This window comes from Aethalodelphis obliquidens, unplaced genomic scaffold (assembly GCF_003676395.1).
Source record: "Aethalodelphis obliquidens isolate GAN/ISIS:26980383/991018 unplaced genomic scaffold, ASM367639v1 scaffold15, whole genome shotgun sequence".
In the NCBI taxonomy this organism is placed as follows: Eukaryota; Metazoa; Chordata; class Mammalia; order Artiodactyla; family Delphinidae; genus Aethalodelphis; species Aethalodelphis obliquidens.
This window is the reverse complement of record NW_020837959.1, coordinates 12,407,233-12,434,954: the sequence shown is the minus strand read 5'-3', so window position 1 is coordinate 12,434,954 and position 27,722 is coordinate 12,407,233. Positions and strand designations below refer to the sequence as shown.

Sequence of the window (27,722 nt, the reverse complement as noted above, 5' to 3'; positions counted from 1 at the left end):
AAATATATCCCCTTGCTCTGTCAGATAAGAGGACCTAGAAGCAAAGACATGCTAACAAGAACAAGTACACATGGTGTCCAGTTCATTGTTTCTAATGCCATCTCCAGTAAAAGGAATCAGCGCTTCTTGGAGAAATGGCTGATTCTAGAACTGGGGCAAGAAATATACAAGATGAGCCTGGCATCATGTAGTGCCAGAAAGTAAGACAGTGCTAAAACAACAAAACAAACAACAACGACAACCTTTACAATAACGGGGGGGATGTCAAAGGGACACAAAAGCCAACTAAAAGAGCTCCCAATGTTCAAAGCCGGGACAATTAGAGCAAAAAATAAATAATACAGTATTGGATTATAAACCAACATATAAGATTGATATAATAACATTGACTCATAAACAGTGAGTCCATACTGATATAAATAAGTGATTAAATATAAATAAATGTGGGACAAGAGACAAATCCCCCATGCAGAAGCATTCCAAATAATCTGTGTAGGTACTGAGCTTTCAAGGAGGTGGAGCTTAACTCCCACTCATGAAACGTGAGCTACACAAAGTGACTTCCTTCCGAAAAGTGCAGTGTGCAAAAGAGAAGAAAAGAAAGGTGTAGCTTTACAGTAGAGAAAACTGATGTACACTAACTCAGCCAGGTGATCAAGGTCAACATCAAAAGTTATATCATGTTGATGGTATGTACCCTTGATATGATGTGATGGGCATCGTACTTTATTTCTGTGGTTTTCCTCCCCCAAACCCATAACTGCAATCTAATCATGAGAAAAACATGAAATGAATCCCAACTGAGGGGCATTCTACAATACGCTTGACCAGTATTTGATTCCTTGAAGCTGTCAATGTCATCCAACACAAGAAAAATATAAGAAACTGTTGTAACCAACAGCAGCCTAAGAAAACATGACGACTAAATGTAATGCGGTATCCTGGATGGGATCCTGGAACAGAAAAAGGACCTTAGGGAATAAATTGAGGAAATCTGAATACAGTATGGACTTGAGTTAACAGTAATGTATCAATATTGGTTCATTTGTAACAAACGCACATACTGTTCATAAGAGAGGAAAGTGGGTGTGGGGTATATAGGAATTCTCTGTACTATCTATCTAATAATTCAGTAAATCTAAAACTGTTTTAAGGAAAAAGCATACTAACAACAAAAAAATCTAATCATCACTGCTAAGTGATGTCCAAGAAAGAGGGTTAATAAGTATTGAATCTGCTCTCCAGTTTCACATTTGGCTGAAATAGTTTGTAGGCAACTTCTCCAGGCTAGAACAAGTATGATTCATTAAGGCAGCAATAAAATTATCTGCCCTGAATGTTACAGTTTCAGAAGGATTCCTAGAGGGTGAGAAAGTTCCTTCTGCCCCCTGACACCCTTCTTTATATCTACCTCATGATCATGTTATGACCCTTGAAATACAGCAGACATTTCAACAGGCCGTTTCCCTGCCCCGCCTGCCCCATATTGCTGGAGTTTGATTCAGTAATATACCTGAACCATCTTATTATTTCAGTGTAGCCAAGAGGAAATTAGTACGACACCACATCAATTCTTAATTGGGTATCTTTTATTAAACAGAAAATGGGAATTAACAGATACTCATCTGCCGTCTGAGTCACTCTAACACCTACGCAAAACAGCCTCTGGATCTCAAAACTGCCTTTCCTGTGACTGATTTTTCATCACAGGATCTGAGCATGACGGAATTAGGTGTGGTAATAATAATATTGAAGATGACAACAATAACACAAAACATTTATTGAGCACATTACTATGTGCCAGGTCCTGTTCTATTTGTCTTTGTGGTTTTTCTTGTTGGTTGGTTTATCTTTTAAATAAGAATAAACTGAATTCAGAAGAGTGCAAGAAGGTAAAACAACTTTATTTTCCTCCTGCCCGTGACTTTCATTTAGGCATCCCATTACAGTCCTAGACAATATATCAGACAACATTTTCCAAGTCACTCTCAGGGATGAACAAACACCCCCACTTTGACATATTAAAAAGTCCCACCCAGTCTTATATCAAAGCATCAATCTCTCAACCAGTTGGAAGCATCTCCTTCTATGGAAGCTCAGGCTTGACTCAGACTGAAGCCACCTGCCATGGGCAAGAGGACGGTGGGGCAGGATCCTCTTTGGTGCTGTTTCTCCACCTTTTTTTTCTTCTTCAGTCACCATGTGCCTCCAACTGCAGTTGGGGGTGAGGGGAGGGAGAGAGGACAGGAGAGGAGCAGATGAGGTCTCACCTGACTAGTGCTGCTATAATCTGATGTTGATGTCCTCTGGCGGGTGGACATTGAATGAGTGCTTGAAGTTTTGGCACTAGACTATTGTGCTCAATATTTTAATATGTTTAAACTAAAGCTGAACCACAAAGAGATACCACCTCACAGCCATTCGGATGGCTACAATCAAAAACAAAAACAAACAACACAAAAAAATAACAATAAGTGTTGGCAAGGATATGGAGAAATTGGAACACTTCTTCACTATCATCAAGAATGTAAAATGGTGCTGCCCCTGTGGAAAACAGTAGGGCAGTCCTTCAAAAAACTAAAATAAAATTATCATATGATTCAGTAATTCCACGTCTGTGAATATACCCCCAAAATTGAAAGCATGGTCTTGAAGAGATATTTGTGCACACATGTTCAGAGCAACATTATTCACAATAGCCAAAAGTTGGAAGCAGTCCAAATGTCCAGAGAATGGATAAACAATATGGTACATATAGACAATGGAATATTACTCAGTCTTAAAGAGGAAGAAAATTCTGACACAGGCTTCAACATGGATAACTTTGAGGATATTATGCTAAGTGAACTAAGTTCATCACAAAAAGGCAAATACTGCATGATTCCACTTATATGAGATGCCTAGAGTCGTCAAAATCATAGAGACAAAAAATAGAATGGGGTTGCCAGGGGTTTGGGGGAGGGGCACAGGGAATTATTGTTTAATGAGTACAGAGTTTCAGTTTTGCAAGATGAGAAGAGTTCTGGAGATGGATGATGGTGACGGTTGTACAACAATATGAATGTACTTCATACCACTGAACTGTACACTTAAAAATGGTCAAGATGGGGGAGTCCCCTGGCTGCCTAGTGGTTAGGGTTCTGGGCTTTCACTGCCACGGCCTGGGTTCCCCTGGTTGGGGACCTGAGATCCGGCAAAACACACGGCATGGGCAAAAAAAAAAAAAAATAGTCAAGATGGTAAATTTTATATACATATATTTTACCACAATTAAAACATGTTTAAACTGAAATGTAACCCCACTAAAGTAATAAAGCTGTGATTAACAGAAAAAAACTGAAATAATAATATATGAAAACAAAACCTGTTAAGTGACTAGGAGAGCAGTGACATCTGTTCAAAGTGTGACTAAAAGATAGGAGAGGGAGATGCAACACAGTGCCGCTGAAAGACAGTAGCAAAAGAAAAAAGAAATTTTAACGCTTCTTCATGATTTACTGCCGCTAAGGACAGCTTGCTCCATAAACTAATTACAGGGACTAATTTTTTTTCTCACAACAGTTTTATGAGGTGAAGTGGAATGATAAATTTTCTGAAGAAATAAACTGTTCTTAATGATACATTCTGATCATCCATTGAAAGACACCAATTCCACTGACTATTGTCTGTGTAGATCTTTGGGGGCCAGGCCTCCCTTCTAGTGATTGTTGAAGTAAAATTCAAAATGGCAAGTTTCCAGTAGAGGAGATCCTTTGGGGAGGAAGACTTTTCTAGCTCCTAATAAGGTACCTGAAAGTAATCAGTCAACCTCAAGGTGGACATGAAGTGGAAGAAATTGTTTGATCACGGAACATTCATCGACCAAAACCTCCCTCCTTCTGGCAGGAAGTGGGTTTAGATTTCAGCTGGTCTATGAATCCAATGAAGCTCTGGGTCTAATGACTTGTCCTAGCTCACAACACAGGATAGGGTAACAATTAATCCACTGTGCCCTTATGTTGTCATTTATTTTTCATTTTCCATGTCCACTGTCTCAAAATCCTGAGACCGCCCTTGGTCTGCTATATCAAGTTACATCTGTTACCTCACTCACTCTCCCCATCTACACGGAGAGGTTCCTGAGATAAGTCAGCAGAATTCGTTGCTGTTGTTGTTGTTACTGGTGGTTTCTACTTACTAACAGCACTTTTAGGAAGCGAGGAACAGAGAAATTTCCATTTCAATCACCCCTTTTCTGGAAATTCTTGCCAAAAGCCATTGAGGCTTTTAATAGTCCCTATTTGGAACAGAGGCCCACTTCAACTGGCAAAAACATGTTAGTCTATTTCTTCCAGTAAATCCAAAAAATACAGAATTTTTCATGTTTTTCTTCTGTATTTTTTCAATCGTTAAGGAGTTAGGAGGATATCAAGATCACTGAGAACAGAACCAGGAAACTGAAAGCAAACAGTGATAGGTATTCAGCTGGTTGACTTGCACTCTATGGAATGTAGGCACAAGGGCTGTGTCAGTGTGTTCCTTATAGACAGAGTGAAATCGATCACATTGAGTGTTCTAGCTTTCTATTGCTGTGTAACAAATTATCCAAAACCTTCCCAGTTTTAAGCCACCCGTGTTTATTATCTCACAGTTTCTGCGGCTCAGGAATTCAGGTGTGGCTTAGCTGGATGAGATAGATCCCTTAGAAGGTATCTCATGAGGCTGCAGTCAAGATATTGGCTGGGGCTGCGTAACCTCATGACTCAACAGGGGCTGGAGAACCTGCTTCCAAGGTGGTTCACTCTTGAGGCTGTTGGAGGAAGGCCTCATTCCTTGCTGCTGTCAGGAGACGGCAGGACCTTGCCAGATGAACGATCCGTAGGACTGTGTGAGTGTCTTCACAGCATGGCAGCTGGCTTCCCCTCAGAGTGAGTGAGCCGAAACAGAGGTCAAGGAAAAAGCCATAACGACTTTCTTTCCTGGTCTTGGAATCCAAACACCATCACTTCCACCATATCATATTCATTAGAAGCAAGTCCCCTAGTGCAGCCCACAGGCAGGAGAGAGATGAGGCTCCATCCCTTGAAGGGAGGAGTACCAAAGAATTTGTCTACGAATTTAAAACCACCACATTAAGATTTGGAGATGGTGGTGGTTGTCTTGTTTGTTCGTTTTGCACTTACACTCACAGTGAGTGGAAGTATCCTCAAGTGAAACCAATATGAATGCCAATCACGGAGAATAATTTCGGTAAAGTATAACATGATACCCTTTATTTCCAGCCACAAAAAGAAAAAATTGTTTTTCCTTTGAATAGGAAAGACAGAGAAACTCCTAAAAGCCTGCACTCCAAAACTCTAGGTAAGGATCAAAATATTTTAAAATAAAAATTCTTTTAAGATTGTTCTATTTTTCCAGTACAAAAAAAGTGATATTTTAATAAAACAGCATGATTAAAGAAACTGCTAATGTATGTACAGAGTTACATTCCTAGATTCAGATGACTGGGGTCCAGTCTTATTTCCTTCCTAATAACAATAGTTTAATCAAGGAAGTAGTTCTTGATGAAAATCTAATGCCCAACCCTTTATAAAAAATTACCACAAACTTCTCAGTTAATCAACTAGCATTCATGGTGTAAATTCACATTCATGATATAAAACCTTCAAGTTCTATCTAGGTTGATTAAACAAGGCAAACTAGGACCCATTCACATTAAATTGATTTCAATTTACTTCAACCCCATGGAAGTTCTTCCACATATTACCTACATTAGTTTTCTTTTATATAATGCATTTTAAAAAATCACAAGAGGGATGAACATTTGAACATGGTATAGGACATCAGAAAAACTTCTTTGGGGATATTACGTACACAGTTTTAAAATTATCTGCTGGTTTTTTGGAAAAAATATCCAGAAATGGTTATTTTGATGTCCTCTTTTTTCTAAGTAAAAGCAAAATATTGGTCCCTATGCTGCCCTTGAAATTGTCTTTGTTATCAAAACTAGCATCGCCGCGCCGCGCCGCGCTTCGTGCCCCGCCCCCGAGCCGGCGGTGGGCGTCTGTTGGTGGTGGACGGGGGCGCACGGCGTCCGTCGCTCGTCGTGGCGGGGCCGTCTCGCGGCTGCGTGGAGGATGTGCGGCGTTGGCGGCGGGAGGGGTGGAGAGAGAGAGAGAGAGAGAGGGTAGGAGTCGGTCGGTCGGGCGTGGAAGGAGGCGGGGGAGGAGGGCCCGGCGGTGGGGAGCGACCGCCGGGTTTTCTCAAAAAAGAAAAAAAAAAACCCTAGCATCAACACATTGTAATATGTTGTCATAAAACCCACCTGTCTTTATAATTCCAAAGTTGAACTTCCAGTTTAAAGATGGTGGTTTAAGGTCAGAATATCCTCTTACCTTCTTGGGAATCATCTGAAAGCCACAAGGAGAATGAGAAAGAAGAAATGCAAAATTCATTTTTGGTAAAACTAGGCAAGAGAAAACTCCGTACCACCAAATAGATGGAAAGGCTGCCAAAAGCCGACCTCAAGTAGGGATGTGTGTGAAAGGACAAAGGCCCAAGAAAATGCAAAAAGTCGAAGAAGAGAGGGTCACAATTTAAACTTTGTACATGTTTGAAAATAAGATTGAATTGGGGCCAAAAAGCACTAACTGAGAATAAGACAGGCACTCTGAAAAGATGATACAATAGTTTTTAATATTTATGCACCAAAAAACATAGAACATAAAACATAATCTAAATCTCTCAAAAACTTCATGATTTTTCTAAATATTTGATCTTTGTTTTGTTGCTAACCACACTCATACTTCTTTTTCAGTTATGCTTCTCTCTCTAGAATTAATGACGCTTACTCTGGAAAAATCAAAAGACCATATCCACAGACTTCTTAGGAGCTATTTTATGCAGATGAAAAGGTCTACTTGGGATCCTTCAGGTGGAATTCATGGGTTCTTTCATATAACGCTTTAAAAATTTTTTCTAGATATTCTAAAATTTGGTTTTGATTTCAAATCTTTGGGCTAAAAGTTCTTTTTCCAATTGATAGAAGCTTTTTATTTTCAGTCTTTATTTTAATTAGATACTAGTATTATTAGACTGTGATAAGTGTATGTTTCTTTATTGTCTTCTTTTTAGATTTTATTGAACTAAATTATCAAAAGTGCTGCCAGCCAGAATTAAGAAGTTATTTAAGATATAAGACCTTTGTTCTCTCCAACTTTCTACTAGCAGGAAGCAGGCTGAGATAGCATATGCTTTAGTGCCGGCTTCAGAAGTGCCTGCTAAGGAACATGATGATAAAGAAAGAATCTTTCAGAGAGCAGAGTCAGGAGTCAGAGGACCATATGTAATATGAAGACCTACTCCCAGGAAGTAAAATTCAGGCGACTAAAGAAAAATTCTCTACTCCCAGGATAAGGGGGCCAGGCAATACCTGACCCTAGGGTTTGAATATTGCTATAAACCAGTGACAGCCATGTACCTCCTCTTCCTTCCCATTTTTTTCTTTTTTTTTTGTTTTTTTCTGTATGCGGGCCTCTCACTGTTGTGGCCTCTCCCGTTGCGGAGCACAGGCTCTGGACGCGCAGGCTCAGTGGCCATGGCTCACGGGCCCAGCTGCTCCGTGGCATGTGGGATCCTCCCGGACCGGGGCACGAACCCGCGTCCCCTGCATCGGCAGGCGGACTCTCAACCACTGCGCCACCAGGGAAGCCCTTCTTTTTGAATTGGTGTGCCTGTGGAGGTTAAACTGTCTCTGCTCCATCATGGAATGCAGGCTGAATAAGAGGAAATAATGCACAGTTCTCCCAGGCAAGAGGAGCCAAATTCTAAACTAATTTAAATGAGAGCCCAGATGTCATAATTGGATGAGATTTTGGCAAATCTTACATAAGAGTAAGTATATTTTGCACGTGAGAGGGATGTAAACAATAGACAAACGAGTGGACTGTTGTAGAATAAATTGTTGTTCTCAGTTCTTCATGCCCACTCAGTTTTAGAAGTCACTTCCTTTGTCATGTGACTTCACAGTAACACCACCTATAGTAAGCAGAGTATATTTTCCCAGGTCATTGACGTTGGCCATGTGACTTGTGTTGGCCAATGAAATGTGGGTATAAATGACAGCATGCAAGTACCATGCTGGATGACTCAAGAGGCATCATGTGTTTCCATTTGTCCTCTTGTGCTCCTGCCATTCATCTTGTGGCAACATGACCCCAGGAAGCCACTGGACCAGTGAAGATGAGAGACACATGGAGCAGACCTGAACCAGAGCTGCAGCCTTGAGCCTGAAGCCTGGTGCCTAGCTTGGTGGAGTTGCAGCTAATGTGTAGATCCATGAACAAGGAATAAGGTTTTGTTGTTTTAAACTAAAAACCACAGGGAAAAATAGAAGAAATCACAAAAACATAAAAATTTTTAAAAGAATTAGAAAGAAATAACTATAAGTAACAGACCTTCCTCAACTTGCAATAGGGTTACATCTCAATAAACCCATCATAAGCTGAAAATACCATATGTTGGAAATGCATCTAATACACCTAACATACCGAACATCATAGCTTAGCCAAAAGTACATTAAACGTGCTCAGAACACTTACATTAACCTATAGCTGGGCAAAATCATCGAACACAAATCCTATTTTATAATAAGGCGTTGAATGTCTCATGTAACTTATTGACTACTGTACTGAAAGTGAAAAACAGAATAGTTGTCTGGGTAGAGAAGTGTTGTGATTTGACCCCCGTGATCGTGTGGCTGACTGGTAGCAGGGCTGCTGCCCAGCATCTCAAGAAAGGACTGTACCATGTGTCTCTAGCCCAGGGAAGGACCAAAATTCAAAGTACAGTTTCTGCTAAATGCGTATTTCTTTCGCACCATCGTAAAGTTGAAAAATCCTAAGCTGAACCTTCATAAGTCAGGGAACATCAGTATTATAACTATAGAAAACTACAATAATTGTATAGACTTCTTTGCCCAACTATGTGTAAATAAATTGGAAAAGTGAGATAAAATGCATAATTTTTAAGATAAGTACAATATACCCAAACCAGCTTCAGACAAGATAGTAAGTCGTAACAGACCGTTTCTATAGAAGAAATAGGAAAAATTGTCAAAGAGCTCTCTCTCATCAACTTTACATTAAAAGTAATAGTCTCAGATGGTTTCACAAGGGAATTCTAAGACATCTTTAAATAACACATACTTCCAACATTATTTGAACTGTTATAGAGCATGGAAGAGGAGGGAAAACTTCTAAATACCTTTTAATGAAGTAGCGTTGATACCAAAATTCAGCAAAGATTTAAGAGGAAAAGTCAAGTACAGATCAAACCAATGTATGAACACTAATAGAAAAATATTTAATAATACTAGCACGTAATATCCACCTCTAATAAGTAACACATCTGACCTAATGGAGTTTATTCCAGAAATGCAAAATGTATCAATACTAAAAGAAATTTATTAATATGTTTTACCGTATCCCGTATCATATTCAAAGAATAAAGATTGTATTATTTCCATCAGTGATGCTGATAATGTATTTGATAAATTCAACATAAATTCTTACTCGATTCTTTTATTTTTAAATTTTTACTGGAGTATAGTTGCTTTACAATGTTGTGTTAATTTCTACCGTACGGCAAAGTGAATCAGCTATATACATACATCTATCTCCTCAAGATTCTTTTTTCTTAATCTCCTCAAGATTCTTAATCGAATAGAAAACGATGGGTATTCTCTTAACATGATAGAAGACACGTGTCTCAATTCGGAGCTGGCCTTATGCTTAATGAAGAAACATTCTGTTTTTAAAATATAAGTTTCAGGGCTTCCCTGGTGGCGCAGTGGTTAAGAATCTGCCTGCCAATGCAGGAGACACGGGTTCAATCCCTGGTCCGGGAAGATCCCACATGCCGTGGAGCAGCTAGGCCCGTGCGCCACAACTACTGAGCCTGTGCCCTAGAGCCTTCGAACCACAGCTACTGAAGCCTGCGCGCCTAGAGCCCGTGCTCCGTGGCAACGGAAGCCACCGCAATGAGAACCCGCGCACAGCAACGAAGACCCAACGCAGCCATAAATAAATAAATAGATTTATTAAAAAAAAAATATATATATATATATATAAGTTTCAGGTGTATAGCATTATAATTCAATATCTGTGTACACTGTAAAGTGATCACTACTATAAATTAGGTACCATCCATCACCATATAGTTGACCCCCTTCATCCATTTCACCCACCCTCCAGCCCCCTTCTGCTCTGATAACCACCGCTCTGTTCTCTGTATCTGTGAGTTTGTTTTTGTTTTGTTTGTTTGTTTTTTATTCCACATGTGAACGAAAACATAGAAACAGCCTGTTTTTACAAATAGGACATCTATGAACATATGAACATTCTCATACATATCTCATTGTGGGCATGAGACGGTTGCATTTAGGTACATGCATAGGACTAGAATTTCTGGATCAGAGTATATGATGCTTCAGTTTCATAAGACAATAAAAATTAATTTTCAGAAGGGACTGCACCAAATTACACTCCCACCAGCAGTGGACGGGAGATCTCACTGACCCACATTCTCACATACATTTAGTATTGTCAAAATTCTTAATTTTACTGCAGACTGCAGTTATTTTAGTCCAAAAGAAATAGCATTAATTACACACTACGTGCCAGGCAATTTCACATGTACTGTCTCATTTTAACCCTGTACTCTTAGCATCCTCGTTTTATAGATTAATTTTGTTCAAAGACACAAAGCTCCCCCAACAGGCAGCCCTTCCTCCCAATCCAGTAGAGAAGCTGAAAATCTACCAACTGGGTTGGAGCAGCTCACTAAGGAGCAGAGAGGGGAGGAAACAGATCCAGGACATACATAACATGTGTTCTTAGCAGCTTCCAAAATACCCAGTGCTGAGACAGCTTTTAGGTGTTAAGGAAAGAATACGGACTTAGGAGGCCCAAAGGCCTGGAATGGAATCTATGTCCCGCTGCTTACTAGTTTAACAAAACAGAAAATTACAAGCCAGGTTTTTGGGGGGGATTTTTTGGCTGCGTTTTGTCTTTGTTGCTGCACGCAGGCTTTCTCTAGTTGCGGCAAGCGAGGGCTACTCTTCGTTGCGGTGCACGGGCTTCTCATTGCGGTGGCTTCTCTTCTTGTGGAGCACAGGCTCTAGGCACACAGGCTTCTGTAGTTGCAGCACACAAGTTCAGTAGTTGTGGCGCGTGGGCTCTAGGGCACATGGGCTTCGGTAGTTGTAGCACGTGGGCTCAGTAGTTGTGGCTCACGGGCTCTAGAGCGCAGGCTCAGTAGTTGTGGCTCACAGGCTCTAGAGCGCATGCACAGTAGTAGTGGCGCACGGGCTCAGCTGCTCCACGACATGTGGGATCTTCCAGGACCAGGGCTTGAACCCGTGTCCCCTGCATTGGCAGGCAGATTCTTAACCACTGAGCCACAAGGGAAGCCCCAATACAAGAAACTATTGAAAAAAATGATAAAGAAGCAGACTCACAGATACAGAGAACAAACTAGTGGTTACCAGTGGGGAGAAGAAAGCAGGGAGGGGCAACATAGGGATAAGGGATTTAAAAAAAGGGTTATTATGGGATTAAATGAAATCATGTGTGTGAAACTTTGGAAGATTGTAAAGCACTATCGAATCTTTTAAATAAATTAATTTTTTAAAAAAAATAGAACACAGGACAACCATGTCCTTACATCACTAGACCACTTGACTATTGGGATTCCTTTCCACTGGTAACCATGGGCCACGTAGAGACCCCACAACTCTCCATGATCTAACTGGCTTCCCACTTCCTCTTGTCCTTCCTCATCATCCTGCCCATTAATCCCTCTGGCTCCCAGTTCTTCCCCCTCCAATCTCTTCTCTTCTCTGCAGAACAATTAAATCTCCCCACTCCTATTCCGAGACACTGCTTCAGACCCATCCTAGCCTATCCACAGTCAGGAAGGTTCTCAACAACACATTTCTTTCATAGTAAAAAGATCAACCCCCTTAACGTGCAGTCATATTAGTAAACAGCAGTTTCTGCTTGCCATTCCATTTCCCAGGCTTTGATTTCAATCCAAAAATAAACTAATTGTATTGGAGGCCATGCTCATGAACCACAGAATATATTAAAACTTTTCAGATGTCCAGTCTCAACTGTGTTTTTCTCTGTGAAACTTTCCCTAGTTGCCCAGGTAATTGGTTCTTCCTCCTACCTTTTCCCAGGATTTATCTTTTTGTGGTGTTTATGGGTTTTTTTTTTCCCATTCCACCAGTCTGAGGATGGGAATCATATCTTATTCACCTCTGAAGCTACACTCTGAATCATCTATTGTAGAGTAGGCATACAGTAAATATTTGTCAAATCAATCATTCAATACCAATTAAGTCTGGTTAAGATTGAGAAGCAAATTGTGACAACATGGTTGGAACTTGAGGGCATTATGCTAAGTGAAATAAGTCAGACGGAGAAAGACAAATACCACATGATTTCACTTGTATATGGAATATAAAAAAACGAATAAGCAAACGAACAAACAATAAATAAACAAACCAAACCCATCAAAAATAAACACATAGATACAGGAAACAGAGTAGTGGTTACCAGAGGAGAAGGGGTTGGGGAGAGTGAAATGGGTAAAAGGGATCAACTGTACAGTGTTATGGAAACTCACTATTTGGTGGTGAGCACACGGCAGGGTATACAGTAGTAGAAATAGAATGTTGTACACGTGAAACTTACATAATGCTATAAATCAAAGGTACCTCAATAAAACAGAATTTTAAAAAATTGAAATGAATATTGACATAAGGAAACAATACTTTATCAGGCCATATAACCATCTCAAAAAAAAAATTGAGCAGCAAATCAGATACTTAGTCCCAGACAACAAATGTGCAAATCCCTCCAAGAGTGAAGCTGTAATGCCAGAAGATAGAAATGGCCTTTTAAACCCATATAAACAACAAAACCAGAGAGCTTTTCAGTGCAGAAAGGTACAGAGTGTACCTTTGTTCAGCTTATTCTGGAGCAGGCTTTCTGCCAACCTTGGCTTTCTGCTTTCATCAGTTCTGTTCTAGCTGTGCGGTCTCTGAAACTCACAGAGCCCACTTCACTCGGCGATGACTCACACTCACCATGTGACAAATTATTTCCATTTTGATATCATTTGGAGGCACTAGACAGAAAGACTATAAACCCGTCCTACAACAAAAGATGGTTTCTCAGTAGAAAGTTTTCACCCACCTCCTCTCTCAGCTAGTTTCCAAAGAATAATTATAGAGCGAAACTTTAAGCTAACTGAAAATCACAGCTGTGTCTAATTTTCCTTTATACGACATTGTACGCAAACTTGAGCTTAGTAAGTACTCAATACATACTGAAATACATGGAAATAACTATAAAGTAGATTCAGCACAAGAGTAACTTTAACAAAATATGTATATGTACATAGGTGTGTATATATCTGTACATGTAGGGTGTATTTTCATACATATATACATACACACATACACGGAGAAAGAGTGAGCCTGCATTATAGACAGTAGTCAGTAGTGATGCTTGATCATTTATTGCCCTATATACACCATGCTATGCCATCTGTTTATTTGTTCATTCCATCAACATTTATTAAGTTACAGCATGCCAGGGAGAACTCAAGATGGGAGGAAAAGATTTCTTGTCTCTTTACAGCTGTCTCTGATTTTTCTCTCTGCTGGAGCAGAGAGGAAGAGGAGATAGAAAGATAACACAGCCTCCCCAGGGTTGAGGGAATCAGTATCTTGAGACGCCAGCTGCTTCAGGCCAGTCTCTTAACTTTACAGGTGAGGAAGTTAGATCCTTGCCCGAGATCATCCAGCAAGAGGGTCGCAGCAGGGCCAGGAATGGATATTTCTGACTCCACTGCTTCTCAAAGTACGGTCCACAGACCAGCAGATTCCATGCCACCTGGGTACTTGCTCAAATGCAAATCCTCGGACCTCACCCTGGACCTACTGAATCAGATACTGGAGGGGTGAGGCCAGGCATTCTGTGTTTTCACAAGCCTTCCAGGTGATCCTGACGGTCACTCAAGTTTGAGAACTGCTATTGGAGTCTATACTAACTCTCAATGTTTCTACAGGCTATGGGGTTAACATTCAGGGTGTCTAACTCAGGGGTTGGCAAAGTTTTTCTGGAAAGGGCCTGATACTGAATATTTCAGGCTTCGTAGTCTGTCTGGTCTCTGTCACAGCTACTTAACTTTGCCACTGCAGCACAAAAACAGTTATAGGCAATACTTACATGAATGGGCCTGGCCATGTTCTAATAAAACTTCGTTTATAGAAATAAGTACTTTGTTTATAGAAATATTATTACTTAAGAAATAGTAATAGAATAATAGGTGTAGATGTGGCCTAGGGGCCATAGTTTGCCAAGCCCTGGTATCAAATGATTGAAGTAGATTCTCTAACCCCATAATTTAAATTCTTAGCCATTCTGGTTAATATCAAAATCGTTTAGCAACTTATGGCTTCTGTCAATGTCAATGTTGAATGTCAATATCTGTGTGTCAACGTTGGTGTCTATATCTGTCCTTTCCAGACTTCCCTGGTGGCGCAGTGGTTAAGAATCCGCCTGCCAATGCAGGGGACACGGGTTCCAGCCCTGGTCCGGGAAGATCCTACATGCTGCAGAGCAACTAAGCCCGTGCGCCACAACTACTGAGCCTGTGCTCTAGAGCCTGCAAGCCACAACTGCTGAGCCCACGTGCCACAACTACTGAAGCCCATGCGCCTAGAGCTCGTGCTCCGCAACAAGAGAAGCCACTGCAATAAGAAGCCCGCGCACCGCGAGGAAGAGTAGACCCCGCTCAATGCAATTAGAGAAAGTCTGCGTGCAGCAACGAAGACCCCATGCAGCCATAAATAAATCAATTTATAAAGGAAAAAATATATATATATATATCTGTCTTTTCCCATTCAACTAACATGTGCTGAATGCCTCCTAAGTGCCAGATTCTGGGCATACAGAGATGAAAAGATCCATTCCATGCCTTCAAGTAGGAGAATTTCATGCAGCAGAGAAGCAAGAAATCAAATCCAATGATACTGTTTTTGAATGTGGCCTTGTTGAAGAAAAGACCCACTTAAATGTGTGCATTTTACAGCTAAATATGTTGATTTTCCATTTATAAATGCACAAATAGCATGATACTGCGTACTCCAAATTCTAAGCCAGCTGGGTTGGTAACTGGCAACCACTGATTTATTATACTCACAGATTCTGTGGGTCAGGAATTCAGACAGGGCAAATTGGGAGTGTCTGCAACCACGCCACAAAAGCCTTTATGGGGAAGACTTGCAACTGGGACATAGGAACTTTTGAAGTCTTCTTCATTCACGTGTCCAGTATCTGGGCTGACATGATTCAAAGACTGAAGTAAACTGGCATCATTGGCCACACCCCCAGTATGTGGCCTTTCCAGGTGGCCTGGGCACCTCACAGCATGGTGGCCCCTGAGCTGGCAGACTTCTTACCCGGCAGCTCAGGGTTCCAAGACATTGTGTTCTAATGAGTGAGGTAAAAGCCCCATGACCTTTTCTGATGAAACTTCAGAAGGCACACTCCATCATTTTGCCACATCCTATTGACCAAAGCAACAGGAGCCCACCCAGATTCAAGAGAGGGAGGCCTATACGCCTCTTAAGAGGAAGAGAGTCAAATAACTTTCATCCATGTTTTAAAACCACCAGTCAGAGGAACCAACAATGAGCAATTATACTCCAATAAAGATGTTTAAAAAAAAAAAAATAAGAAAAGAAATGCCCTATCCCAGAGTAAGGGGGAATTTATGAATTTTTAAAACTACAGATAATATGCTAAATCAAAACCAACTCTGCTAAAACTCCAAAATGAAAGAATAGGTCTAGAAGTTATTTAATTTGGATATACTCATTAAATAATGATCCTCCAAAAGAGGAATTTAGGAAATGTTTCCATCTGTCCATAAAACAAAAAAGACTATAGATGCTGCATAGAACTGAATGACCTGTAGGATACTGGCTTATCCACTAGTTTGATACGAGTAGCCATGCCAAGGCCAGGTGACCGGCCATCATCGAGGGATAGACGCTTGCAGCCCTCTACCAAGATGCCAGAAATCTCACTCATCAGAGAATGAGGATGGAATTCAAGGTATTTACTCGTAAATTTTCATGGGCATGTCTTGAAAAGAAAAGAAGTGAACTTGAATCTTCCTTCTCTTGTGTCTGTTCTTCATTTAAAATTGCGTACTTCTTGAGAATTCAGCACTAATTTAGAAATAACTCTATAACCCTTTAATATAGAAACTCAAATAAATGTTTTTCTTGGTGAAATGAATTGTTTATACATATCGTAGGGGTTTTTTTCATCATTTGCTTAAGAAGTAGTTGGAACAATAAATGATTACAATTTTCTTAAGTTATTCCAACAGAAGAATTTGTTTTGAAAGAAGTTTAGCCTAGAGAAATACTTTCTAATTTGTCTGATTTTTTTTCTAAAAATAAGGAATCATTTTTCTAGTAAAAGAAGTGAGACTATTCAGTTTAGGACAATAAAGTGAGTGGGTGGAGATGATGCTAGTCTGTTCCTTTTAAAAATAGAACTATGCTTAGAGGACAAGCTTCAATACTGAATCTGAAATCATGGCCGTGTGGTTAGTCATAGCCTCCTACATATTTACAGCTATAAAAGGGCCCTTAGGAATTATCTAGTGCAACCCTGTGGTTTTGCAGATGACTAGACTCAAAGATGCCAAGAGTGGAAGAGACAGCTTCTGCTCACTAAATATTCCAGAAGTTCTCCTCCATTTCCCAGTCTCTCCTGAAGTTAGGCTGTGGCCATGTCATCAGTTCTGGCCCATGAGCCATGAGCAGAAGTGACATGTCACTTCCTGGCTAAATTAGTGAAGAGCTAATATGCACCCTCTGTCTCTTCTTCCCCTTGGAGACCCCCACGTTGAGATGGTAGAACCTCAGTATAAAAGCTGCCCAGATCTCTGATTCATCCCCTGGAAGAAAGCTGCCCTGGAGAGTTGCCCAATGCTCATCAGACTTTGCATAAGCAAGAAACTAACGTTTGTGATATAAAGCTGCAGAGATTTCAGGATTTATTTGTTCCTGCAGCTTGGTTTACCTGTCTCAACTGATGTAGCAAGCAAGTTGCTCAAGTTCGGTCAGCAAGTCAATGGCAGAGCTAAGATGAGAACCCAAGTCTCCTGAATTGTCAGTTCAGGACCATACTTTATAATCACAGAAAAGTCAGTGTAGGTACCACCACACCAAGTCATTAAGAGAAGGACCAGTCAGCTGAAGACAGAGACAGAATGTGGAATGGGCCAATAAAGACGTGGCACCCATAGACTGAGGTCCAGAACCAGAGAAGACATGGCCCAGGAGGACAGACGCCCCAGTGTCCAGCCTTCATATGGGACCAGAGAAGATGATCCCCAGCTGGGGGGACAGATGCTTGAGATTGTCCCCAATGGTTCCTTTCTGCCCAATTTGTACATATTGGGTTGGCTAAAAAGTTCATTTGGGTTTTTCTGTAACATGGAAAAACCTAACAAACTCTTTTGGCCAACCCAATATTTTTCAAGTTGATGACAATTGCCCCTAGACCCTGTAGCCCAGTTAGGAAGTTAAGTGCCCAAAAGGAAGTGTTCCCACCTTCTTATGCGTGTACAGCAGCCATTAAACACAAACAAGAACCGTATGCCTCAGACCCACGTTAAATTCAACACCACGTAGAATTTTTTAAAACAACAAATTGGGGTGAAAAAATATGAAGTTTTGGTTGCTAGGCAACATCAGTACAAAGCTCTTCCCTTCTCTTCAAGAACCTTCTCTCCATCTTCATGGACAAAAAGTCAAAGTGTCCTCAGCAACAGGCATAATTTGGTTGTGACATCAATAGACACCAAATTGGATTTTTCCTGAAAACAACATAGTGCATTGTGTCACGCACCTCACAGTTCCAAATCACTACCCTCTGTGCACAGGATGACGTTTCCTGTTCTGAAATATTTATTTTTCTCTGCACAAACAAGTTAGATGGCTACCTTTGGGCAGTAATCGAAATAGGAGTAGAGATTTTGCAAATTCATGCAAGTTTGTTCTCTCCCAAGGACAGGAGGGGCGTAGCTATGACCCATTCTCTGTCTGCATGTCAGGCAGCTTCAGACAAAGGGAAGTCTCTCTCCCAGTCCCCTCTTGAGAAATGGAAGCTTTACCCCTGCACCGACCTCTTTAGATACATACACTTACTCAAGTGTGAACAGACTAAAGCTAGCAATAAGCATGGAGACCCCATCTCTGCAACAGTCTGGAACACTTTCTGCAGACCCTCTGGGTTACACAGCCTCTTGCATTCCTTTGCCCAGGTTCTCCTTTCCCCCCTTTCACTTTCAGCTTCACTTCACCCTCTGGCCCTGCTAGTTACCTCAGCATCCTTTGCCCAACATCTATTTTAGACCTAATTCCCAGGATGAAGCTTGCCAACATACTTGGAGCTCATTTTTGCTATTAGCCCCCAGCTCCAAACAAAAGGGCAACTTCCTGGAAGAGGAGGGAATGAAAATGCACCTTAAGGGGTATCATCGAAAGTGCAGCTGCCCTACAGATGCCACTAGACCTGAAAAGAACCAGGAATTAGGATGGTCTCCATAGCATTTCCCTCCGGGACACAGAGAATTTCTCAACCTAGAGTTTCTGAAAAACTCACTATGTGTAAGACGCTGTCAGAAGTGTAAAGAACATAAAAGAAGAAACATTATGGTTCTAGAGGAAATAAGACTAACACATAAGAAGGCAGCCCTGACTATTCACATCATCCAATTTTGCCTTTATGAAAAGTTTACAAGAGATAAGGAAGCCAGAGAAAGGGAGACAGAAGATGACTTTAGAGACGGCATTGGACCGCTTGGTGTTATCAAACGCCAGATTCCCAGTGACCCTCTTGTTGTCCAGGAAGAGGGGCAAAGGCACTTCCACAAATGTCCCCAGAGCTTTGTCCAAGGCACTTGGAGGAAACAGGGACCTGTTAATCCTGACTCTTTAGCTGGGCCTCTTTGTTGATTCCTCCCAGGCCTGATTTCTGAATATTTTTTGAGATCGGGGTCATACTCTCATTGCTCTCATCCCTGTAGAATTTTCCTGCTTCATTGCCAATACCTTCCCTGATTCCCTCTCCCTCCACCCCATCTAGCTGCTGGAACTAGTTGCCCACATTAGGTGAACTCAGCACATTCCCTCCCTGCCTGCCTTCTGTCTTCCCTCCCCAAAACCAGGTGTATGTTAGACAGCACACTGGTAAGCCCTGGGAACATGAAAACAGAAAAAGCATCGCCCCTGTCTTTAAGGGGCTTATCATCCAAAACAGGCAACCAACACATAAAGTTATAAGTCCCACTGAGGCTAACACCTGACCAACTTGGATGCTCTAGGTTGGGCAATACACGCATGGCAACGGGTAATTTTTTCAGTTCATTTCAGCTGAATCTGGTGCAAGCATAACCACCCATGCAACAAAAAGCCTCCCACCAAGAAAGTTCAGTTCCTATCACATCCTTCAGGCAAGGATAATGCTTGAACTTCCCTGCTTAATACAGTATTCTGAGCACAGGGCGTTTCTAGGCACAGAAAACTTGCTCATTTAAGATGTAGGATTGAAAGGCAATTCATTCAAAGGGGCTTGTGGTCTTTTGCTGTTTCTGGTCTCCCCACCTCTCCCTCTCACCCTGCCACCAACCTCACCACATACACACACACACACTCTCTCTCTCTCTCTTTCTCTCTCTCTCTCTCTCTCTCCTCTCCAGCCATTTTTCATGCAATATGCTTTGTAAATTTCAAGGGTAATTCACAAACACTAAATATTCCTGTTGTGTCTGACTTCACTCCTTTTCCCTGTGGGAATAAGACACTCTGGGTACCACAGCCCAGCACATGTGCTGCATATCCCTTTCCCTCACCTCCCCACACTGTCATGGAAGTGAGGCCAGCACCCAGGCAGAAGTAAAGCCAGAAGCCAGTAAAGAAGCTGTCTCTTCATCTTAGCACTGCCCAAACTTGTGTGCCCCTGAAGCAGCTTATTTTCCATTTCTGACGAGTGTTCTTGTAAGCACAGACCTAAGATCTGTGTAAAGTCGAGGCAGATTACATCCCTGGCTTCCTCTCCTTCAATCTGGCTTGCTACGATGTCCCTGAAAAAGTTGATTGGTCTGCCAGGATTTATACTTTATGGGGTCTCACATTATCACCCTGAAATCTGTTTTTCTCCAAGGGCTTTCAGACACACACCAGTTTCTTCAACATTTCTTCAAGTAGAGAAGTGCATCTTTGAGGATCTTCTCATCCACACTGAAATCTTACAGAAATGAGGGCTCTGTGTGTGACTGATTTAGTAGAATAAGTTCATGGCCTGAGCAAACTGCCTGCATTGCACAGAATGGTGATTAGTGGAAGTCGTGACAAATGGCGTCCATCTGTATATGTTGTAAACTGGCTTAATAGCTGAACCCGAACTTTTCATTCTAAAGTAGGTAACTAATGAATAGAAAGTTTGTTCTATTAAAACAGGCTCAATTCTGAGGGCAGGAATCTCCTGAGGTGATCAAGAGATGGCTTAGATGATTCTAGGAGCCCAGGCAGTTGCACGATAGACGACTGAAATGCATACTATCAAGGAGCAGCGAATAATACGTCCTTCTGTTTATGGAATCCTAGAACCAAGTCCCGTTTTCCAACATGACCTAGCTCTACTGGTGTTCTTTCTTAGAATGACCAAGCTCTAAATATTTTAGTGTAAGCACTTTCAGTAGGAGAAAAGTGCTTTTTTAATTATATTTTTTTTGCAATGACTGTTAGTATGAATAAGTTCCTTTCTGAATACCCTAAGCTAGTTTGGGTTTTTTTGTGATTAATCTCTAAACTCATCCACCAAAAAGATAGGTATGTATTTACATCAAAGTTCAATAATATTTTTGAAATGATTGGAATTCTAGAGTCCTAATATGTCCGATACGTACTGCTTTCCTATTGCCCTGCAAGTCTTCCTACATTAAAATATATTGTCTAAGCAGAAAAAAGTCCCTATATTGATCAACCAGAATTTATAGAGAACTAGCCCTGTACCAGCACTTTGAGATTAGTTTGGGGAGGAATATACAAAAGAATTATATGTTGTAGTATCTTTTCCTAGTAAGATTACTATCTACTTGAGAAACAAAGTCAACCAATGAACTTGCTTAAGGACATTTAACGTTTAAATTGTGTGACCCTGTCCTGCTATAGCACAAGGTTAGGATGAAGAACACATTGAAAGGAACTGGAATGGATATTTGCCCATTTCAGGGATTTGCTCTGCACTTCCTCCAACCAGAGAGGACCCTGGCCAAACCTCAAAATCAAGGTCAATGCCCCCCTCTCAGTGAATCCTTCATGAGTCCTCTTGGTCAGCATTACTTATTCCTTTTGCCAAACTCGTAAGCAGCACTTTGCTTGTACTTCTGTTAAAACCATTACTTGATTCTGCTTTGATTTATAGTTAACTAGTAAATATCTATCTCTAAATATCTATCTCTCCTAATAAGCTGCTTGAAGGTATAGATCAAGATTCTCCCCCAAACCAGCACCTTGGGTTTTTTTTAATATATTGTCACTGTTCAATAAACATTTGTTGATTTTATTTACTTTTGCCATAATACGAAGATTGTACTTTCATGGAATAATTCATGTGCTGTTTTCATATTAGTGTCCTATTGACTATGGGAGTTCTAGTTGAAATAAGATATGTAAAGTTCTAATATACCTACCGTTCACCATTAAAGTACACATATTCATGTTTTTGATAATGTATTTCTTTCCCCATACATTATGCATCAGATATTCTCCCACAGAATAAAAATGAATTCAATCCAAAAAAATTATAATATTATGCTAATAGCATCATAAAGTTATTTTTTTCCTTCTTTAACATTCACATTTGGAAGTAAGAGCCTGGTTAAGTACAAGGAAGCTCTTAAACCATATATGACACATTTAGAATATTTTTGGGAAAAAGTTCTTTTTTTTAAAGCAGTATTATTATGTCATATTAATAATATTGAACATTTATGATACACTTACTGGTTGCCAGACACTGTGTTAAGCCTTTTACATGAATTATCTCATTAATTTATCACAAAAATTCAGATTCCAATACTTTTTGTTGTTATGACTTATGCTCTTTCCCTGTCCTTGTGAGTTTGTCTTTTAAAAAGCTTTTTGTTTCGTTTCAGTGGAATTGCTGAAGGGAAAAAATATGATGTTTGGGTTCAATCTGCCTTCTTAGCCTGACCAGAATCCAATGTTTATTAAAATGAAGGCATTTTTAGGACAGTGATCAAGAGCGCAGGCTCTGAAGACAGACTGCCTGAGTTCGAATCCCTATTCTAAAAATTATTAACTGTGAGACCCTTAGATACTATTCAGAGTGAAAAAAGAATTTTAAAATGGCTTTAAATGCCTCAGAGAAATAAGAGAAAGTTTACATCCATGAAATAAAGACAGAGTGCTATTTTAAAACAAAGAAACAAGTAAATATTCAAGAAACAAAAATCGCTCCTGGAAATTAAAACATAGTAAAAACATGATAGCACAAGTTTAAAAATCAGTTGAAGTGCTGTAAGATAAAGTTGAGGAAATCTCCTGAAAAGATAATGATACACAAAGTATGAAAGAAAAGCAAGGGAAAATTAGAAGACAAGTCTAGCAGTTGAGCCTCAAATGAAGGAAATTTCATAAAGAGAGAGTGGAGAAAATGGATGGGGAGGAAGTCATCAATGAAATAATGCAAGAAAATAACAAGAACCGAAGTGAGTGAATTTCCAGAGTGCAGGGGACTCTCTTTAAAAGCTGCTGCCTGGATAACCTGGGAACATTCAGTCACCCATCCAAGGGGCGCCTCTTGCTCTGGCATCCTCCTGCCTTGTGGAAATAGTCCATGATGAGTTTTGAAGCAGAAAATACAGAGCAACAAACAACTCTGAACATTTTTTTTGCCAGAGATCCTGTACCTGCTCCACACAACAGCCTTGCCAGGCGCCCTGACTGTCCCAAGTCCCATGTTCCCCTGGACTCACTCTAGGCCTTACCATGACTTCCCCAAAGGGTTTATTTTATCAGGAGAGCAGAAGCCCAACTCTGACCCAGAGGTCAACTCATTCTCCCCTAGGAGCCTTCATCTGGCTGTGGCGTATCACCCCTTCCTCACACAGCTAGGGTATGCTCTCTACTCAGTTTTTCAAAATCTAACAATGTGTCACTGGGGATATGTATTTACATGATAAAACCAGAAAGAAAAGCAAGATTGTTATTAACACAAAAGCCAGCGTTTGACTTACTTCTGGGGGAAGGACGGCAATGTACTCAGGGAGGAGCAAACAGGGCAATAGGGGTTGTGGGGCGGTGGGGGGGGGGGGTGTCTACAGGTCTGGGACTGAGAATGTTCCATTTCTTAACCTGAGTGGTGGCTATATGGCATTCATTTCATCATTATTCTTTAACTTGCATATGTATGTTTTATACATTCTTCTATGTAAAGGATACAATTCACAGTTTAAAAAACATTAAAAATAAGATGACTGGACCTCAGGTCAGAATACATGAGGCCTATCTCTACCTCTAACTGTCCATATGACTTTAGGCAATTCACTTCTTATGAGACCCTATTTCCTCAACTGCCAATAAAGATAATCCCTCTTCCACCCACCTCAACATGGGTGCTGAGAGAGGAAATAGGACCATATAATTGAAAGTGCTTTGTAGTATAGACACTGCAAAGTAATATAAAAGCACAGGTATTGGTATTATGGCAAGAGCCTTTGCTAGGGAGAGCTGTAAATAGAGTATCCCCATGGTAGGGCCAATGTATCCCATGCCTCCTGTGTATCCCAGAGGTTGTTATCAGGCTCTTTGTTATTCTTGGATATCCTTGGTTGGATCACAAATACTTGTTCTCTTGGGAATGACTGGGTGAAATAAAAGTTTTGCCATTGACTGCTCTTTCTAGAGAGAAGCCACAAAATTTATATCCTTAGGTACATCTTAACAATAATCTTAGTTGCTGGGCTTGATCATTATGGAAAAAATCTTTGTAAACTGTTTTAGCCAAAGGACCTAAGAACAGGGTGAGTCTTGTCCATAAAACAATGTACTTGGAAGAACTTGGAGAAAGTTGAGTTATGTAGCCATCACCAGGCTTTTGTTTTCTTCTTGCACTAAAGAGAAAGCCAGAAATGGAAATATTTTTTGTTAAGAACTTGTTACAGGTTGAATTATGTCCCCCCAAAATTTATAGGCCGAAGTCCTAAACCCCAGTACCTCAAAATGTGACCTTGTTTGAAAATAGGGTCATTCAAGATGTAATTCGTTATGATGAGATCATTAGGGTGGGCCCTAATCCAATACGACTGGTGTCCTTATTGTAGACTGAAAAAAAATTCACAACGTGAGAGTTGTGAGTTAAGTTTCATTTGGGGCAGATGAGGACTATAGCCTGGGAGACAGCATTTCAGATGGCTCTGAGAAACTGCTCCAAAGAGGTAGTGGGGAAGGTCAGTGTTATACACGATTTTAGTGAAGGAGGTACTTGCATCGAGCACACATTTTGGTAGAGGCTCGCTGCTGGCCACAAGGAGCAGATGTCACCACTGATGATGGTTTAGAACTTTTCTAGATTTGAGAAGATGCAAGAATTGGGCTCATAAAATCTTCTCCTGAAAATATCTATCTGAAAACCTGTTCTGCCAGTTTTTCCCAGAGCACGGAGTGCCTCATTCCTGATCTCCACCCTGAACTTCTCTCAGGGGTGTTGAAGGTCAGCAGCCGTAGCAGCTCATGATTTAAGCCTTGTAGAGGTGCGTGGCACTGCCAGTTTGTAGTTGGCATTGTGAAAGGGGAAATTAGGACACAGAGACAGGTACAGAGAGCAGCTAAGGAATGTCTGAGGCTACCAAAAGCTAGGCGAGAGGGCTGGAACCCTTTCTCCCTCACGCCACTCGGAGGAACCAACACTGCTGCCACCTTGATATTGGACTTCCAGCCTCCATACTGGGGAAAGAATACATTTCTGTTACTTAAGCTACCCAGCGTGTGGTATTTTGTTACAGCAGCCCTCAAAATGAATACAGAAGTAAAGAGGAGACGAAAAGCATTTCTATATTGTCTGTGTGCAACTGAATCTCCCCCTTGTGAAGTTTTTCTGTATTTTCCCTTCTGTTTGGCCTCCAGTGTCTTGTGGGTCTCCCAGACCCAGAAGTTGAAATGTGAGCCATCTGCAGGCAGAGGAGGCCATGCCTGCCAAGGGTCCTGCGTGCCTTTCATTCCTATGACCATGCAAAAATTGGCTTCCCCTGCATCACAGACTTAGGATGTGGAAAAAACATCCAAGCTCCAGACACCTGCTTCCTCACCGTTTGTAACCATTTGTGCTGAGGATCCAGGCAGTCCAGGCTGGCCCAGCCCAATCCCGCAGGGACCTTGACTGCAGCCTTCTCCCCAGCAGCGCTCAGCACCCAACCCAGAAAAGCAGCCTGCTCATCCAGACCCAGACCCAGTCCTGCACCCTCAAGTCTGCCCCCCCAGTCCTGCAGCTGCTTCCCTAAACAAGCCTCCCCCAAACAGTCCTTGCTGCTTTTCCTCCCCTCTTGCCATTCACCAAAATAAATTTAAAGAATGGTTCCTCGTGCTTCTCAACTCTGACTGTATATTAGCCTCCTTTGGGGTGTTTGGGTTTTTTTTCAATGGAGATGTCTGGGCCCGACCCCAGATCACTTCAAGCAGAATCTCTGGTTGGGGGCTGCAGTATGATATAAATATATACTTGGTGTTTGTGCCTGATTCCAGGCACAGAGATCCTAAACGCCCCGGAGTTTCCTGAGTGATAGGAGTGTCTTTGTTATTCACAGCTTATTCATAGCAAGCCCTTTGGGGCCACATCTGAGTTTATGCTAACGAGGTGACTCAGGATGGGGCCCCTAGGTAGATTCAGGTTGAGGGCTGGTCACCAGAAAGACCAAACTTGGCTTAGAGGGTTGGAACTTTCAGCCCCCTCTCTCCAGTTTCTAGAGAGGGGAGGGAGGCTGGACACTGAGTTCAATAAAACTCTTGAGATTCCGAGAGCCCCTAGGTGAATGAACGCTTCAGGATGGTGGGACAGGTGTGCCTGGAGAGGGCGTGGATGCCCCTCCCCTTCCTCCGCACCTCGCCCTGTGTATATCTGCACTTGGCACTTCCTGAGTTGTATCTTTGTAATAAGGCTGTAATCACAAGTAGAGCCCTTTCCTGAGTCATCTGAGTCATTCTAGTGAATCATCAGACTTGACTACTTCCCCAAAGTGGCTGACTCCAAAGTCAGCCAAAGTGTGGGTCACCTGGGAACCCATCTTGCAGCTGACGTAGGGGCTGTCTGGTGGGACTGAGCCCTTGACTCGTGAGATACCATGCTAACCCCAGGTGGAGACGTCAGAGTTGAGTTGAGTTGCAGGACACCCAGTTGGTGCCCAGAGAGTTGGGGAATTGGTCAGAGTCGGGAAAAACTACAGGGGCAGCGGCAGTTATGAAACGTGCCACTCAGCTCTCCTTCAGAGAACCTGCAGAGGGGAGGTTAGCCCAGTTGTCTGGTGGCCCCCCTGCCTACCTCTGGATATCACCCCACATTTGTCCTGTTTACCAACTTGTCCCAATTTGCCCAGGACATTCCCAGTTTTAGGACATTCCTGGTAACCCTTTCAGTCCCAGGCAAACCAGAACAGCCGGTAACTCTATGACATGTGCACCCATGCACACTGCTCCAGCCAATACTGCACCCTGTGGGCTACTAGATCTAGCTCATTCCTGCTGGATGCAGGAAACTTCTGACGGGCAACCTGTCCTCGGGCCCTTCCCACCAGCCTGGCCTAGGTGTTCCCATCACTGTGCTGCCGCCCTGAGGCTCTTCGTACCCAACCCTTCTCTCCCTCCCCCTCTCTTTTCACAGGTGTCAGACCTGTACCATGATCTGATGGCTCTCCCTGCCCACTCCCACTCTTCCTTTCTTCATCTTTCACAAGCATTTCTGTTAGGGGAACTGCTGACCAAAACCCCCCGCCCTGGCCAGGCCTGATAGTAACCATTTGCATGAGTCATCTTACAACAGGAGGTTCTCGTAAGGAATGCAGAGCTAACAAGCTATCACCAACTGGAAGAATTCGGGAAAGGTCAAAAGGAGAGAGGAGACGCCAGTCCCTATGTCCTACCAACCTCCCAGAATCCTCCTCGCTGGAATCCATCTTGGCTGAGCGATGCACACCACCAAGAAGGACCCTGAGTCTGAATGATTGGCCAGAGACAACCCGGAAACTAACCTCATGACCATAAAACCCGAGACTGCGAGCCACATGGCAGAGAAGTTCGCCTGGGTTCCCTCACCCTGCTGCTCTCCGCTCAGGCGCCCCTTCCCCATAAAGTCTCTTCCTGCAACATTTCCTCCAATAAACTCTTGCCTATCTATTCCTGTTTGGGCATCTGATTCTCAGAGGACCAGAACCGACACAGGAATACATTTATCAGCATTTTTTAAATCTCCTTAAGTGACCGTAATATCGGCCAGGTTTGGAACCACTGTCCAGGCGTGCTCACTACCGATGTGCCTTCTGACAGTGTAATGGAAAGACCAACATGTGAA

The 27,722-nt window shown here is 41.8% G+C and overlaps 1 pseudogene; it reads left to right on the top strand.

Annotated features, from left to right (window-relative positions):
* LOC113625294 (60S ribosomal protein L7a pseudogene) overlaps positions 1-27,722 on the top strand; it is a 136,584-nt pseudogene that overhangs the window by 17,068 nt on the left and 91,794 nt on the right.